This window comes from Marmota monax, unplaced genomic scaffold, assembly GCF_021218885.2.
Source record: "Marmota monax isolate L192 unplaced genomic scaffold, Marmota_monax_Labrador192_F-V1.1 WCK01_AAM20220418_F8-fsc00018, whole genome shotgun sequence".
Classification (NCBI taxonomy): domain Eukaryota; kingdom Metazoa; phylum Chordata; class Mammalia; order Rodentia; family Sciuridae; genus Marmota; species Marmota monax.
This window is the reverse complement of record NW_026692201.1, coordinates 5231222-5237855: the sequence shown is the minus strand read 5'-3', so window position 1 is coordinate 5237855 and position 6634 is coordinate 5231222.

Here is a 6634-nt window from a genome sequence, read left to right as displayed (position 1 = left end):
TTAGGCTGTTTGTTTGGTTTGAATCCAATGAACTATTCTTACAGATATTTTTTCAGGAATATTTTTTGTAAAACTGTTTTTCTCATTATATAATGTCACAACCTATGAATAACAGTAAAAAAAAAAAAATCCTTTTATGTCCTGTCATTTCTTTTGTCTTTTCAAAATTTGGTATTACTCTAATTTAACAGTACAAGTTATTTCTCTTACTTATTGCAATTTTTAACTTCTTCACATGGATTTATAAGTTGGGCTGTAAGAGCTCATCTAAAAGCAAAAAAAAAAAAAAAAAAAAAAACTCATGTAACTTTTCAATTTCACCAATTTCAGAACCATTAAAATGAAGATCAGATTTACTCTTAGACTCTTAAACATTCCCTCAGGAAAATGCTAATGGGAGGCTGAATGGCATGTTCAGGGGACGAGAGAGAACAAGCAGCCTGAACATGGCCTGGTGCTGGCTGTGGGACATAAGGGGCCTGATTTTACTCTGCTCTACATGCTTCTGCACTGCTGTAACTTTTAGTATCAAGCATGAATTACTTTTATAGTAAAAAAAAAATTGTTTACATTTTCCAAATAACAAATCCTCTCCCTCGACATCTGTAGTTAAACAAAACTTCCACCACGATAGTGTTGGATATAATCCCCGTTGCTAGAGAAAACTGTGGCCCTATCAGTCCATCATTTGACAGATCAGGATCCCAGAGAGTAATCTGTCTATGCTTAGACTATAGTAGTGGTGGCAGGTCACCTGATGACTCCAGTTTCCTCTATAGATATTGAGGCTCTTTAGCTTTAAGGACTCCTCCTTGGCTCATCTGCAAAAGCATGAAGTGCAGAACCAAGCAACTGAGCTGGCACCCAGCTAGCAGCTAGAGTGGGATTTGAGAATGCAGAGGTAGGTTCTGAGGATTATATCTACCTCTCTAGCTGTGGCAGGTGCTCAAAAAGAGCTGTCACTGATAACTGGTGACGATGATACCCTTCATGTGTATCAACAGGGTTCCCCTGGTTTACATGACTGGCCCTGCTGATGGCACCATTGTGTACATTTTTTGGTACCAGGAATTGAAGGTAGGGGCATTTAACCACTGAGCCACATCCCCAGACCATATATATACATATATATGTATATGTTTGTGTATATATATTATTAGGCAGGGTCTTGCTAAGATGCTTAGGGCCTCGATAAATTGCTGAGACTGGCTTTGAATTCATAATCTTCCTGCCTCTTAGCCTCTGGGATTACAGGTGTGTACCATTGTGCCCGGCTCACCCTGTACTTTTAAGAGGGGAATATAGAGTGGCAAGGTGGGTGGCTGGAACTGGCATACAGACTGTGTCCTGAACTCAATTCCTAGTGTTGTAAGGTGCCTGCTGATTCTTTAGGTTTAACTCCGGCAGGGAGGAGGGAGTGAGGGAAAGCAGGATGATAATGACAATTAAACTTGAAATGACTAGGGACCTTCAAGAAACTAAACTGTTCTCTATGGAGGCTACAGAAGGGTTTGATTTGGGTTAGGATGTTTCTGCTTCAAATAACTGTATTCTCGAAATCTCAAAAGAGAATCATAAACACTGCATTTAAAAAAATTCTGGACTGCGTTGGACTCATTAAAGAGGTCTGGCCCCCCGTCTCTTGTTTGTTACAGTACAGGGGATTAAACCCAGGAGGGTCCTACCATTGAGCTACACCCTAACCCTTTTTTTTTTTTTTTTTTTTGAGGCAGAGTCTTATTAAGTTGCCCAGGCTGGCTTTGAATTTGTGATCCTCCTGCCTCAGCCTCTAGAGTTGCTGGGATCACAAATTGTGACACTGTGTCTAGCCAAGGAATTCTATGTCAAAAGGTCTAACCTTCTTACCCTTTCAACAACCTGAATGTGCTTCTTTGCCTGGAAAATGGATGAGGTGATTATTAAGGTCCTCTTTGGCTCTAATAAGCTATGATTACAGGAAATACATTAAAGCATTAATGGACATTTTAGTGAATCAGTTAATTGATTTAAATGGATTTTCTTGTTAACTGCAGATTTAGTGGAAAACACTGAAAGTCACACACAAATTCTTTTGCTAAAAATTATAATTAAAAGTAATGACAGTTTTAAGTACTAATTCCATCAGATTCACTACCAAGAACTGAACCTATATGTAGCAATCATCAGCTCACTCTCAATAATCTACTCCTTTTGTCCTCACACTACCTTACAGGCAGAGCAGAAAGAATTGTTCATGTTTTACAAATGACACCCCAAACTTCCAAAAGATAAAGTGGAATGCAGAAGATCACACAGGTAGTAAGCAACAGATTAGGGTCTGAAGCCCAGTCCATGGGTCCATATGCATCTGTGACTAAACAGTTACACTTCCTTCAAGGCCTCTCTTAATCTTTGGCTGTACTGGGAGCTCTGGATCTTGGTCTGCGTGTTTTGTTAACACTTGGGTTTATGTTGATACCACAAGCTGTGGTATCAGGGACAGGCCTGACAGCTTCCCCAGCAGAAGTGAGGTTGGGCTTTGTATTAGTTTCCTATTTATACTGTAATAGATTACACATCTTAGAACACCACAAATTAGTTTTACAGTTCTGTAGAAGTCCCAAATAGATCTCAAAGTATTGGCAGGCCTGTGTTCTTTCCTGGAGGCTCTAGGAGAGAATCTGGTTTTGTGGCCCCCTTCCATCTCTAACGGTAGCATGGGTCAGTCAATTCTCCCACAATACATTACTCACTTAAAGGACCCTCTTTATGTTAAGCTCAGCTGGTTAGAAACCTAATTCTATCTACAACCTTAATCCCTATCTCCAATGTAACATAGTAATAGGTTCCAAGGATTGGGATACAGACATTCCTGCAGAGAGTACATTATTTTTTTTTAAATATTTATTTTTTAGTTGTAGTGGGACACAATACCTTTATTTTATTTATTTTTATGTGGTGCTAAGGATAGAACCCAGGGCCACCAATGTGCTAGGTGAGCACTCTACCCCTGAGCCACAACCCTGGCCCTGGGGGAGTACATTATTCTACCTACTACAGCATTATATGGTGAGAAAGGGATGTGGCACTAATTATGGCCAAGTTGACTAAGAAGGCTGGTTAGAGTGAGGAGTTACAATTCTCTGGAATCAGATGTGATTTAAAATCTAAGTTTCTGGCCTGCGGATACAGCTCAGCAGCAGAATACTTACATAGCACGCTTGAGGCTTGGGTTTGAGCCCCAGCACCACAAAAAAAAATGTTAAATTAATTTTTTAAAAAATCTAAGCTTCCTACCACCTAGGTTAAAAAAATGTTAAATTAATTTTTTAAAAAATCTAAGCTTCCTACCACCTAGGTTAGATGTTTGACAACCACCCTAACCCTCTGAAACTCAGTTTCCTCATCTGAAAAATGAGGATAATACATCCTTTTCCAGGGTTGGTGTAAGGAAAGATATTCTTTAGGAAAATTCTGATACATGGTTTGAACTCAATGACTATAATTTCTAGTTCTCTTATTTACCAAAAAGGATCTCAAAACCAATCCTAAGGGCCTCAGAAAGGGCAGGTCCCTTGGGAGGATTCCTGAAAGTAGTTGCATACAAACCACAAAGGTTTGTGCCAAGTCATTCTCCTTCCCAACAGAACTAATTTTTCTATCAAAACAAAATTTTCATTCTTGATTTGCTAATGAGTTACTCTAGTCAATACTCCATGTAGCATGTAATTACTAAGTACTCTGACATGTCTTAAAAGTGAATATGTAACAATCTATCTGAGTAATTACCCTAGAAGACTATATAGTTATTTAAAAAAATGCTTCCATGCTTAGAATTTTCTGGAACCCATCTTTTTTTGTAGAATGGACACTGGAGTCTCTACCACAGTCTTTAAAACATTCTTAAGTTAGCAAATACTCATATTTCCAGGATAAATTTTTAAAAATAGTTGCCAATTATTCAGAGCCCAGATTAACATTACTTTTGTGTGGCTAATAAATGGGTCTTGATAGCATTGTATATTAAGGTTAAGTAAAGGAAGCATGGTCATGGTAAAGATTAAAGCCCATTTTAGCTGGTTTATGATGTGAATGAATTCAGGTAGCACTGGGAGTCATTATATATTTAAATGGTATTAAATGGTTTTTTAAATGAAAATCTTAATTATGATATTCTCTGAAATCTGATTTCATAGTATTAAAATGAGGTTTTAAAGAAAAACATTAAATGATAATGAGAGCTTTATTCTTTCAGTATATATTCTCATGGGCTTTTGGTCAAGATAAGTAATGATCAGATGAATGAGCTGGCAACCTTCCTGCCCTCTGAAGTCTGCTAGTAATTGGAAGCTAAGTAATATGTTGTCACATGTTTAAGTACATTTAATAATATTCTACCAACTTCTCCCTGTCTTCTGCTTGCTGGGCAATGAAATACCATGGCATTTTAACACAGATAAAGACAGCTAGATTTTTGATGAAAGAATTCCTGAAAAGTCATTCCTCCTCAGCAGGCAGAGACATTATTTGCCACCATCAATACCAGCTTTCCCTACTGTGTCTGCTCTTCAACCTCTAGAGATTTTCTTTTGATTTATGTGTTTTTTACCAACACCAACTTCCAGTGACTTGATTAATGGTTTTTATTGTGCTTTGCTATGATTTTTTTTTTGATACTTTAATAATCGACTGCTCAGATTTAGAACTATAAACCCAATGTCTGTGCAGGCAATTACTATTATTCTCAAGCAACTAGAGGGACTAGAGACTTAGTAAGGTTTTACTACTGACTACATGTCCCAAACTCTCAAAAATATAACTAAAATCCCCATCAATGGCATTCTTCAGAGAACCAGAAAATACAATGCTAAAATTCACATGGAAGCATGAAAGATCTCAAAGAACCAAGGCAATCCTCAGCAAAATGAGCAATGCTGGAGGAATCACAAACATACTACAGAGGAATAATTACAAAAACAGCCTGATACTGGTATAAAAACAGACATGAAGAGCAATGAAAAAGAATAGAGGACCCAGAAATAAACCCATAAATAAACCTATAGTCATCTGATTCTTGATAAAGATACCAAACGCACATATTGGGTATAAGATACCCTCTTCAAAAAACGATGCTGGACCAGATGATCTAGCTATACCACTTCTCAGTATTTACCCTGAAGACTTAAAGGTATCTTACTATAGTGATACATGCATGCCCATGTTTATATCAGCACAATTCACTATAACCCATGGAACCAGCCCAGTGTCTATCAGCAGAATAGATAGAAAAAAAAGGTGGTATATATATACACAATGGAGTTTTATCTGGCCATTAAAATAAAAATTAAATTATGGCATTTTCAGGAAAATGGATGGAATTAGAGACCATCTTGCAAAATAAGTCAAGATCAGGAGGTTAATAAGGGTCTTAAATATGCAGAAAATAGAGAGGAAAAGGGAAAACAAAAGTGTAGATAGATCTCCTAAAAATCAAAGGAGATCATTAGAGGAAAGGGACAAAGGAATGGGAAATAGGGAGGGAGTGGGGAAATGCTGGGAAGTGATATTGGCTAAATTATACTGTTATATTGTGTACATGTATGAATATGTAACAACAAATTCCATCAATATGTACAACTATAATGCACCAATAAAAAATAAGGGGAAATGATGGTGGAAAAACTAGAGTAGAATTTATTCAAGTGAGAAGAAACAGAGCTCCTGCAGGGCAAGAGGGGACCTGATAGGGGTTTCCCTAAACTTATTAGTTTGTATAATTAATAATGTTGGGGCTGGGATTGTGGCTCAGTGGTAGAGCACTCACCTAGCACGGGCGATCCTCAGCACCACATAAAAATAAAGGCATTGTGTTATGTCCATCTACACCTAAAAAATAAATTTTTAAAAATAATAATAATAATAATGTTTAATATTGGAGAAAAGATAGCCTCTTCAACAAATGGTGCTAGGAAAACTGGAAATCCATATGCAACAAAATGAAATTAAACCTTTATCTCTTACCATGCACAAAACTCAACTCAAAGTGGATAAAGGACCTAGGAATTACACCAGAGACCCTGCACCTAAAAAAAAAAAAAAAAAAGTAGGCCCAAATCTCCATCATGTCAGATTAGGCCCCGACTTCCTTAATAAGACCCCTATATATAGCTCAGGAATTAAAAATCAAGAATCAACAAATGGGATGATTCAAACTCACGTTTCTTCTCAGCAAAAGAAACAATCAGTGAGGTGAATATAGAGCCTACAGCTTGGGAGGGTTTTTTGGTGTTAAGATTTTTGAGTTCTTTATATATCCTAGAGATTAGTGCTCTCTCTATGTGTGAGGGTTTAGAGTTAGGGGTAACTCTAACCCCACAAATAACCCAATCAATAAATGGGCCAAGGACCTGAAAAGACACTTCTCAGAAGAGGATATACAATCAATCAACAAATATATGAAAAAATGTTCAACATCACTAGAGACTAAAGAAATGCAAATCAAAATTACTCTAAGATATCATCTCACTCCAGTTAGAATGGCAGCTATCAAGAATACAAACAACAGTAAGTGTTGGCGAGGATGTGGGGAAAAGGGCATACTCATACATTACTGGTGGGACTGCAAATTGGTACAGCCAATCTGGAAAGCAGTACA